Source organism: Arachis ipaensis, chromosome B10 (genome assembly GCF_059453495.1).
Source record: "Arachis ipaensis isolate K30076 ecotype BB chromosome B10, ASM5945349v1, whole genome shotgun sequence".
Lineage (NCBI taxonomy): Eukaryota > Viridiplantae > Streptophyta > Magnoliopsida > Fabales > Fabaceae > Arachis > Arachis ipaensis.
The window spans coordinates 121,216,361-121,228,725 of record NC_142435.1 but is presented as its reverse complement, the minus strand read 5'-3'; positions in this window follow the sequence as shown (position 1 = coordinate 121,228,725).

Here is a 12,365-nt window from a genome sequence, read left to right as displayed (position 1 = left end):
ATAGGAAGACCAGGCAATGGTTGATTAGTGCAACAAGATCAAATTAGAGTTGTGGACCTAACATCAGGATGGCAACCGCAGATATGGTCATATGACAACCAATATTTCTGAGTGTATTAATGCCATCCTAAAGGGTACACATAACCTACCTGTGGGTTCACTTGTTAAGTCAACATATGGGCATTTGGTTTTGTCAGGATAAGAAAGGAAGCTGAGTCGCAGCTCGGGGCTAGAACCATTAGAACCCCAACTCCTCAATCTCCAGAACCACTAGCTCCTCTAGCGACTCTCCACCTAGGGCCATTTCCACCCCCTCCCCAACCAGACCCACCTCCACTGTGTTCCCAACCTCTCCAATGACTCTGACTTCCCCCATCGTCATCATCATCGATGTCTTGTTCCTCATCCAGCTCCAATACACCATCTACTCCCCGTGCCATAGGCTGGCTATATCAGCAGCCAACACGCTCACAAGTAGCCCTACGTCGATTTTTTGGGACGTTTGGTCATTGTTGTCTAGCTGGCATAGTAATATGACCCCGAACAGGAGCATCTGTAGGAATTCCATCCTGGTGAGGGTCAACTAGGTCCCGATTATGTGAAAGGAATCTACGGACTATTCCTATACCACCACTCAAGATACTCAGCCAAAGGTCGAAGATCTGGCACCAACTGAAATGCAAGCACACTCTGATGTCTTTGGTCCCAATAATCATGCCATGTGGCGAATATTTCAGGGAACCATTGGGTCGGTCCTCAACCGTCCTTCGACAACAGGAAATCAATGTTGATGGCTGGATCGGAGATGTGCTGAACTCTCCTAAGCTAAAATAGAACTCTATCAACATGATACCATTCAATTGATGCAAAGTAAATTAATGCAGTAGTCGACTTCCATAATAGCGTGTGCTCAGGCTTGAGAATATCAGGATGGACTACTTGGATAACCTCAAGATCTTGTACGGCATCCAAATAAACTACAACATATCAATTAATTATACTCAAGTATTATGGCATAAATATAAACAACGAACTAGTATAATCAAAAGCAAGTAATAGAAGATTATACTTACATCATCTACACTTAACCTGTCTAGTCTATGTCGAGTAGCGATGACCCGAGAACCCTTTTCGTCTGATGATGGCAGGTACCTACCCCACCTGGAAGATTCATAATGATAAGCATTAAACTTAGAAAAAGATATATGAACTAGTGCACTAGAAACCTCATGAAACGTACTGACCTCGATGCAAGTGGCTAGAGAATGGTGTCAAACCCTCTGGGCCTAAATGTGACAAACCTCCAAAATATCCAAGATTGCGGCATTGCTAGTGGCCCAGCTAGGTTCTTAACATTCCAGTTAGCAACTCTGCAGAGACACCTATACAACCAGGATAAAGTGGCTGAACCCTATCTAGCTATACTTGTCGAGTCCGTCGAAATCCGCAACATAGGAAAGCCATCGTAAATGAACTCTAGCACCAGACTTGTCCCCAAAAAGCATCGTGGACAACAACATCATGATGTAACCACATTCATAAACCTGTATCGTGGCCTTCGATCCATTAGCTAACATGAATCTGAACTTGTTCTGAAACTAGAAAAACGATACGGTAAACTCATCAATACAATCGTTAGGTAGAATTTCACCAAACAACTCTTCGAACCACACCCAGGCAAGCTTTCCCCCTCCATCAATTGCTCAAAGTCGCTGAGACATCCACTAACTAGAAATCCATCAACAGGGAGGATGAACTAATATGCCACATGCTGTAAAGTTACTTTACACTCCCCAAATGGCATGTGAAATGTGTGGGTCTAGCAACGCCATCGCTCCATAAATGCATTACTCAGTGGCTCATCAAGCTTAAACCAATAATCATTCAGCCTTACAACGTGTAGTAATCCGACACTATCTAGTTACGACATTATACGATCATGCATTATCACCTTCTATTGCCTACGAATGCTCCTAACATATCGAGTGGGCTGATGAAACAAGAATATACAGTCACAACTCAACAACGCATAATAACAACAAAAATATATATTAAAAGTGAAATTCATCCCTAACCCTACAACAACTACAATATTCCTAACCATTTTAAGCCTAAAATATTAACGAATAACTAATTTACAAACTGTATAGATTATATTAAGATAATTACATTAAGATAACTCAATATATTACTGTAATCAACTATAAAGATTGTAAACAAGTTTGACAATTGACCTCTTCGTCGATAAATCTGGTAACGTACGTAATACCGTTCAATCAGTACATGTCTCCTTCGTTCTTCACCATCTTTCACCGAAATTGCTTATCCCCTTACCCTGCCTGGCCCCGCCGTGCACTTCCCCCCTCCGCTGCCCACCAAAGCTTTAACCACCACGATTGGCAGCTGTCGTCGCCGCCCTCTGCCTCTGGCTGTACCATGCACCGGTACCCACTTGGTCATGTCTTCCTCTACCGTAAATTGTCTTCTTCCCTAATTCTCCTTCTCTCCAAGACCTTCCTCGCCATCAATGGGGGCCTCTTTGGCAAACATTACTCATGGGAAGTTATTGAGGGTTGCATTATATGCATAAATCGTCGTACCCTATTGTGCCTTAGTTTGTTGCACGTAAATTGTGCTAGGCTGCTGTGTGTTGTAGGAGACACATAAATCGTCCTACCTCCTTGTGTTTTAAGTAAAAAACGTATAACCCTTCTTACCGTGAGATGAATTGTATTTAACTTGAGAAATATAGAATCCTAGAATGATTTATGTGCATTTTTTTAAAGACTTCCATGCATAAATCGTCCTAAGATGTAACATTTAATATATTATCTAATACACACAGTCTTAAGACGATTTATAATAAAAATAAGAGATTTATGTTTAAAAAATTAGATTAAAAAAATTTGGTAATATTAATGATTCTTTATTTTATTTAAATAAAAAAAACTTATAATTTTACTGAAAATAACGGAGAGATTATTTGATGGGAATAATTATCGAAATTTTTAAAATAATAAACATTTATTGCGGATAAAAATGTCTAATCGTGTTTGTTAGACACCACGTTATATTTTTGTTCTATACTATGTGAGACAGCCAAAGTAAATTAAACCATTGAATTCTGACAATCAGAGATCTCTTTGAAATTACGTACCTGCATCGGTTCTGCAATGAATATGTGACTCACATACAATTTCGAAGAAGTTTCATACAAAGATAATAAGTTAATTAATAATAAATCTATTATGTTATATGGAAGGTGTTCACCTGTTTCATTGTATTTTAGTGAAATATTTTGTTCCATTCCTTTTAACTATTCAGATTTAATTTTAGAAAAAAAAAATGGCCTAGATTGAAGAGAAGTCCTTTTGTGGACTGCAACTTGAGAGGCACATGGTGGGCGTGCTACCTTTCCACCCTTTTGTCAATTTATAAAATTTGAACTAATTTTCTATGTCCAATTCGTTTGGAAGCTAACTAATATTGTGTGGGTTGTGGATTTAGGGTAAAGCTGGTTGAAGTGTGAGCCAAACAGTAGGTTTGGAGTTTATACTAAAAGAGTAGGTGATAAAAAATTATTTTAACAAAGAAAAATTGAGAATAAATACGAGACCTTTTACTAAAATAAATTTAAAAAATTATATTTATTAGATTATCCTAAATCGAAATTTGTTATATATATATATATATATATATATATATATATATATATATATATATATATATATATATATATATATATATTAAGTTAATACTTAAATTAGTTCTTAAAATATTAACTCCATATATGTTATTTTTTATCATTTATGTAATTGCTACACAATAATAAATATTAATATTTGTTCATAAATTATGCTAAACGGCATAAGTTATTAAAAATGTTATAGTGTCTTTTAACACAAATCATAACAGTGTAATGTGTTTTACAAAAGTATATCAATAATAATATTCTATCATTAAATAATAATATAATAATAAATTTTTAAAATTATACATAAAATTTATCGGCCTATCGTAATTTATCTAAAAGAAAAAATATAAGCACTCAATATCCCTATTATAATTTATGTATAAATAATAGAAATCTAACACGGCAAATTTTTTGAGTAAAAGTCAAACAAAACATAAAATATAAGTTATGAATAACACTATAAAAAGTGACGCAATTAGGGGCATCCTGCATTAAATTATAGGAGTTCTTTTAGAACCGACGCTATTTTGAACTTCAAATAATAATAGTTTTTTGTCCTTTGCTGTTCGCGACGATTTCAACTAAATTGCATTAATTTTCAAAGACATCCAACGGTCCTATATTGCAGCGATTTCGATTCAGATTGTGGGGTTTTAAACTCCTGCGAATATCATATACTCAAAAAAGTTTTTTCTTTTGTGAGAATTGTGAACTCTAGCAATTTAAAAAGTGCTGCCAAAATATTTATACTATGCATATATATAGTTTTTTCTTATTTTATAAAATATTAATTAGAATGCAAAATTTAATAAAAGTAAAATTCTTTAAAGTATAAATCTATAACACCAAATTTAATAAAAGTAAAATTCTTTAAAGTATAAATCTATAATTTGTCATGATGTATTCGGCCAATAAATTGTGTAACTATATGAACTTTGCAAAAAAACCAATTACCTCTATAATACCGCTAACGACAGCCATCTATACTGAGTAAAAGCGTATGGATCGAGCTTCGATTTTTGCAAATTGAAGAGAAGTCTTTACTGACGCTTCCTCTGTTTGCATCGCGAGCAAAGTTTATGTGTTAGCTTTGGTGACGGTGCAGATATTGGGTACCGGTAAGTGAAAAAATGGATGGAGAGAGATCTGATAAGGGAGGAGAATGGGTTTTATTTACTTTCATGCCCTTATCCTTTCACTGCGCCGTATAATATGACACTTTTTTTGGGATCAGAACCCATACATAATTTTTTTTGGATAGCTTCAGGCCCATTACCAGTCCCCAACCAACTGAACCTGCAACCCGACTGGCTGAATCTGAAAAAAAGAAAAATGACGCCTTTCCTTCATTCTCCATTACTGCCGTTCCTGTTATTCCTTATGCTTAAAAAAGTCTTAAAATTAGTTGGCAAATAAACAGTTAAAGAATTAATTTTTACCCAAAGGTGGGCCCAAAAAAATCAAAAAGACACACACACACATATATATATATAAAGGAAGAAAAACATATGGCTATCTATATGCATATGCTCGAATAATGGCTATTCAATTTTTTTTTTAATTGTCATTTAGGATCTGAGAGAAGAAAAGACTATAACTCCCCCACACATATAATAACTATTTAGGCATCTCTTTAATTAGTGACTAACTAATTAAAAGGAAAGTGAGCAAAGCATAGAGAAGAGATAAAGGAGTTTCAGCAGAGGTACATAATAAGAGTTTGCGCCAGCAGCATCTTTTCTGAGATCCATCTGAAGAGCAAACCAAGGTTCGAACCATCCATGTAAAATGTTATCTCCATCTGAATTCTAGCAGTCTCTCTTAACACTAAGAGAAACTGAAAATTTTTCCTTTTTTTTTAATTATTCTAATATAATCTCTTTTAAGAGGAAAAATCATTGATCTCTTCTCCAGTGCTGAGAAGACAATTAGCAACATCACAAAACTGGATGGTGGTGCATGCAAATAAAAATGATGCCAATAGGTAAAAAATTGAATCCTCGTTGATCCTTACTCTGCATGTCTATAAGAAAATAAACATCCAGTAATACTCAATTGGTACATGACATAGGAACATACTACCCTAGATTGGTAAAATTGCTAGTCCCCTTATCCCATATTTAAGAAAAAAATCTTCAAATCATACTAACTTAATTAGGTTTCATATGTCATAGTTTTTACCCCTTTTAACCAATAATAAAGCCATAAAAATTTGATAGGCTATACATCCTTAGAGGCATCTTTTTATCGGTCCAAAAACTTTAAATATTTTGTTTTAACGCATTCAATTCATCATTAAATGGCCAAACTCTGTTTTGAGCTCAATATAAAAAGGTAACTTCATAAAGAAATTGACAAACAAAATTTATTTTAAGTACTTAAAAATAAAGATTTATCAAAAAGGATAGATGATATTTAACCCAATTGAACAAAAGAATTCTTCATAATTTTATTATTTGAGTAGTTTTTATATAACTTTTTATATAGTTGTTTTAAAAATATTTTTCTCCAAATCAAATAACAGATATATTAGCATAAGATTCATGAAATAACTGTACTCATTAATAATTTATCATGTATCAAAAGTGTTGTTAATTTTTTTATCTGATTAATTATAATTATTGTTTAGTTAACCATTTCTTATATGTCATATTTCATTAAACTTGGCTTGAGTTGAAGTAACTTATATCATTGGTTGACTCTAAATTTTTTAATTCAGATTTTTTTACCACTCTATTCATTTACCAAAGGTACTGAAACTAATTATGGTATCTAAAATTTATATTTAGCTTCAAAATAATCATTCGTCGATCACATTCCGTAAATGATGTTTGTAATCTATATGTTACTGTCATAGCCAGCCTTTTTTTTGCTCTTTTAAAGCTTAAATATATAAGTGAAAAATGATTATTTACTTTAGGTAGTACAGGTCCATTTCTTAGAATACAAATAATTGAAGTCTCACTAACCTATGATGGTACTATAATATGCTCTCAAGAGGTTTATGGCAACCCAAGAACACTGGATTAAAGGAAAAGAAGGGTCTCTGAGGTTTCGACGAGCAGGTAACCAAATATATGTAATACTATGTCTTATATTTTAAATAGCTTGTGAGGGACAACATTTAATTTTAGATATAACATGTAATATAGGGAGACAGAGCTCTGCCACCACATTTTGTAGCAATTTATGGCCACCAATTAAGGTCTTCATGCTACGCAATTGATGAGTGGGATAATTGTCTGGTGTTGGATCTAGAAAGTAAAACTAAACAGAAGGTCATAACTAAGGGTTCAATTGAGCTGATTTGAGATTTCTATTTTATTGGGAGAGGGACTACTATACGTCTATACCGTTTATCTATGTGGGTTTTGGGATATTTTTCATTTCACTATGCAATAAAATGAACCAACCTATTAAAACTGTTCCGGATAAAAATTTTTATGTGGGGGACCGATTGGACCAAAATACACTGCACAATGTAGAAAGAGCATTTCATCTAAAGTACGGCAGCAACAGTGACGCCTTATCACTTGATGTTATGGTACTATCCGGGTCCAAACCATCTGAGCTTCAGGACTCGTCAAATGAGGATGAAAATTCAACAATAGAAGGTAATAGCCCTAATAATCCAATAATTATGTGTGATCAAAGCTATTCATCAGTTGAGTTGAGCAAACAAAGTTCTGAAAGAAAAGAAATACCCTATGAAGCACGGACACTTTGCTGAGTTACCGTGTCTGCGTGTCGGACACATTTCGGACACGACACTCACCGACACTCGTCCGACACGCGTGTCTGCTGTGTCCAAACCGTCTCAATGAAAAATAAAAAATTCTTCTCTGGACACACTTGGACACACCTAAATACCATCACGTGTTAGCGTGTCCGATCTTATTCTTAATATATATCCTTAAAATAAATTTAGATATAGTATATATTATTATTTATTAAAACAAAAAATATTTTAAATACTTGATATAATTAAAATAAGACTTTAAAAATAATTTAAAAAATTAATTTATATTTTAATATCAATAAAATATTAAAATATCATTACGGTTTATCTAAAAAATACTTTATATTTTATATGTATGCGTGTCCCTGTGTCATGTAAGATTTTAAAATTCACGTGTCGGCGTGTCCCGTATCGTGTCGAGTCCCGTGTTCGTGTCAGTGTCCGTGCATCATAGGAAAACCTGACAACGGGTGATGTGACACTTAACTTTTGTATTCACCCATAAATTTTATTTCTGCATAACATTGAACTACATTTTAGAATGGAGACTAACAATTTAAAGTATCCACAAGCAGATACACTCGATATGCTTACTAAGAAAGACCCTGACACGTGCTGACCTAACTGGAAGTAGATTGGCAAGTTGATTCTAAATAATTCATCTCAATTTTATGCAAACATGTCAAATTCTGGTTATGCATTTATGATAGATAACCTTAACAAATTCTTCCTAAATACTAACAATGGTTCATTTGTTGCAGTACTGGGTGTTAATTTTGCTGCACATCTTATTCCATCTGGACATGGTTCAATTTGGCAGATCGTTGGTCTACCTTTTAGCGGAGGCAACGTCTTTTTTTTCCATCTATGAAGGAAGAAATACAGAATGGAAGTTTGGGGTTGAATGGACCGAATGTTGTCAAATGTATAAGTTGAAGGAAAAGGACATTATCCTGAAACTGGATTCACTGCGAACCCGCTAGCTAGATCTAATAATTTAAAGATTTTAAAGCGTGTAGGTGATTTGGATCTTAAGCTTTACCTTAACCATATTTTGAATTATGTCATGAAGTGTATTGTTCATATTTTGCTCCTGTGGGACCCGTCCTAAGTACAGAGTATATAGGGGGAGGGCCCTACCCCTCCCCGAGGTACGTCACTATACTCTCACTTTACTGCCATCTGTACGGATTCTGACTTGGGCGTCGGAGTCCTTTTTGTAGTTGGTTCTCCCTTTACACCACAACAGCTCAGGAGGTCGCGAGGCTCCAACGATCCATCCTTAGACACGAACCCGGGAGGTATATCCATTCTCCAGCATCCTTGGACCAGATCCCTTTCATCCCTCATAATCATTTCACTCATCCGACCCGTTTGGTACCCGATTAACCGAACAAGTTGTTAGTTGCCATTGTTGGTCATATTCAAAATAGGAGTTCTCACACAGTTATGGATAACAAGGCAAAATATAAATAATACACTTCATGACATAGTTCAAAATATGATCAATGTAAAGTTTAATCCTAATCACCCAAACACTTTAAAATCTTTCAATTATCAAATTTAACTGGCGGTTCCGCAGGGAATCCAATTTAAGGATATTGTCCTTTGCCTTCAACTTATACATTTGACAATATTCAGTCCATTCAACCCCAAACTTCCACTCTGTATTTCTCCCTTCACTCTTGAGTAGATGTAAAAAAAAGATGTGCAAAATCGAACCATGTTCAAATGGAATAAGATGTGCAACAAAATTAACACCTAGGTACTGCAACAAACTTCCCTCCCGTTTCCAGGAAAGGCTTCCTTTCGGAGGAACGGGGAGCGACAACGCTAGAATAATGCAGGAGCTGCTCCACAGGGTGCAGAACCTGGAGCGGAAGCTAGCGAATAGGGAGTGCTACCAGCCCAACCTGAGACAACCTCGTTCCTGGCCTCCTCAAAAGAGGGGGGAAGCCAGAGGAAGGAGCCCTAGAAGAGACCGTTCTAGGTGCACACCGACCCCCCGGTCCGAGCTAGAGAGCCAAGAAAAAAGTAGGGAGGTGCAGGGAGGCGGCAAGACCCCATAATCTACACTCGACCTCCAGCGAGACATACCGAGGAGAAAAATTGAGAAGATAGCAGAGAAAGACCGAGGAATGGATTTATTTTGTATTGAAATGAGTGAATTTTATCCATTATTCTCACCCTTATTCATAGAATTCGCATGTTTTACATTTTCCTTCCTAATTTTGTGCTATGATTGAAAACGTGCTTCTTTGGCCTTAAATTCACTAATTTTAATCCTCTCTTATTACCATTCGATGCCATGATATGTGTGTTAAGTGATTTCAGGTTTTCCAGGGCAAGAATGGCTTAGAGGATGGAAAAGAAGCATGCAAAAGAGGAAGGAACATAAGAAAGTAAGGTTTTCAGAAGCTGGTAGCGACGCGCACGCATGGACGACGCGTACACGTGACTAGTGCAAGAGGCAAGCGACGCGTACACATGGATGACGCGTACGCATGACCAGGAATTTGTTCAGCGACGCGTACGCGTGACAAACCGTCACGTGCTGCAGATATCAGAATTCATTGGGGGCGATTTCTGGGCTGCTTTGGATCCAGTTTCAGGCCCGAAAATACTGATTAGAGGCTGCAGAGTGAAGCTGGAAGATGTGAATCAATCATTCATACTTTCATTCACATTAGTTAGGTTTTAGGGTTTTTAGGTTTATTTCTTCTCCAATTCAGCTTTCTATCTTACTTTACTTTAGTTTTTTTCTACGTTTATTTGTTCTAGTACTTTAGTTATTTACTTCTCTCATTGATTCTTTTATTTTGCTAATTTAGTTTATGAGTTTATGTGTTACTCTCAATTTTCATTAATGCAATTTATGTTTCACGTTTCTTATTGTTCAATTGCTTTGTTATTGTTATTTCTTTGCTTTGGTTAGTTTTAAATTTTGCTATGTCTTGTTAGTTTTCTAAGTTTTTATTTTATGCTTTCCAAGTGTTTGATAAAATGCTTGGTTGGATTTTAAATTATATTTTTATGTTCTTAACTTGGATTGATCAATTTGGAGACTCTTGAGTTGTCAAAGTCTCTTGTTGATTGGTGATTGAAAGCTGCTAGTTGGCTTAAGCTTCACTAAATCTAGTCTCTGATTAGGACTAGTGAAGTTAAGTTGATTTTGCTCACTTCACTTTCCTCCAATTGTTGGAGGTTAACTAAGTGATAGTAAAAGCCAATTACCATCACAAGTGACTATGATAATAAGGATAGGAATTCTAAGTCTCTTTCTTTGCTAAGAACTTACTTAGTTATTAGTTTATTTTCTTGTCATTTACATTCTTTGTTCAACATTTAAAAACCCCAAAAATACTTTTCCATAACCAATAGTAACATACTTCCCTGCAATTCCTTGAGAGACGACCCGAGGTTTAAATACTTCGGTTAATTTTTATTGGGTTTGTATCCGTGACAAACAATCTAAACGTTGATTGAGGTTTAATTGTCGGTTTAGAACTATACTTGCAACGCGATAATTTTTGTGAAAATCTTTACCGATATTTTTCTTCCATCAGGCGGCGACATCCCGTAATCATGGGGTAACCCCTTTTCACCACTCCATTCTCGAGGTCTGGCTATCGAAACATTTCGATAAGCCAACGGACATGAGATATGACGGAACCCAGGACCCTCTGGAACATCTAACGGCCTTTGAGGCTAGGATGAATTAGGAAGGTGTGGGTGACGAAGTGAGATGTCGCACCTTTCCCGTGACCTTGGCAAGACCGGCAATCCGCTGGTTCAACGCCCTCCCGTAAGGCTCCGTGACAACCTTTGCAGATATAACCCACGCTTTTCTGGCTCAGTTTACAACGCGCATTGCTAAAGTTAAGCTCCCGATCAACTTGCTAGGAGTGATGCAAAGAAGCGGGAAACCGACTAGGAAGTATCTGGACAGGTTCAATGATAAATGCCTAGAGATTGACGGCCTGACCGACTCGGTGGCAAGCCTGTGTCTGACAAACGGGCTGTTGAACGAAGACTTCAGGAAACACCTTACCACCAAACCCGTGTGGACAATGCAAGAAATCCAAAATGTGGCTAGAGAGTCCATCAACGACGAGGAGGTCAACCAAGTCGTGGCAGCCAACAAGCGGCAGCCCGCCTATCACCCTGCTCGTCAGCCCGGTAACGGGGAAAGGCCTAAGGAGCACTCCAGGGACGGAAGGCCAAGTAAGACCTTTAAGTCGTTCCCCCGGGTAGGGAAGTTCACTAACTACACTCCCCTGACAGCCCCGATCGTCGAGGTGTACCAGCAAATAGCTGACAAAGGCATCTTGTCGAAGCCCCGCCAGCTCAAGGACAAAACTAGAGGGAACAAAAACCTCTACTGCGACTACCACAAGGGCTTCACCCATAAAACCTAGGATTGTTTTGACCTGAAGGACGCTCTGGAGTAGGCGATACGGGAAGGTAAGCTCACGGAGTTCTCTCACCTCATAAGAGAACCCAGGAGGCGAGATCGCGACCGATCTGGCGACGACAGGAGCCGCGCTTTGAAACTAAGGCAAGAACCCGAAGAGGACAGTGAACGCGGCCTCACCATCCTGAATGTCATAGTCGGGAGAGACGCTGCACCAAGGTCGAAGTGGCCTACAAGAAAGACGCCAAAGTCTTGGCCGTGTCATTATCTAGTCCTGCGCCTTCTTCCAGGAGAGTCCCGACAATATCATTCAGACCAGAGGACCAATGGTTCCACGACGTACCGGAGAACTCTCCCATGGTAATCACAGCAAGAGTGGGAACTGGTTTGGCCAGGTGAATTCTCGTTGACACTGGAGCCGACTCGAACATCATGTTTCGAAATGTATTTGACACTCTGAGCCTCCGAGAAGCCGACATAAAAACACACCAACACGGAGTGGTCGGCTTGGGGGATAA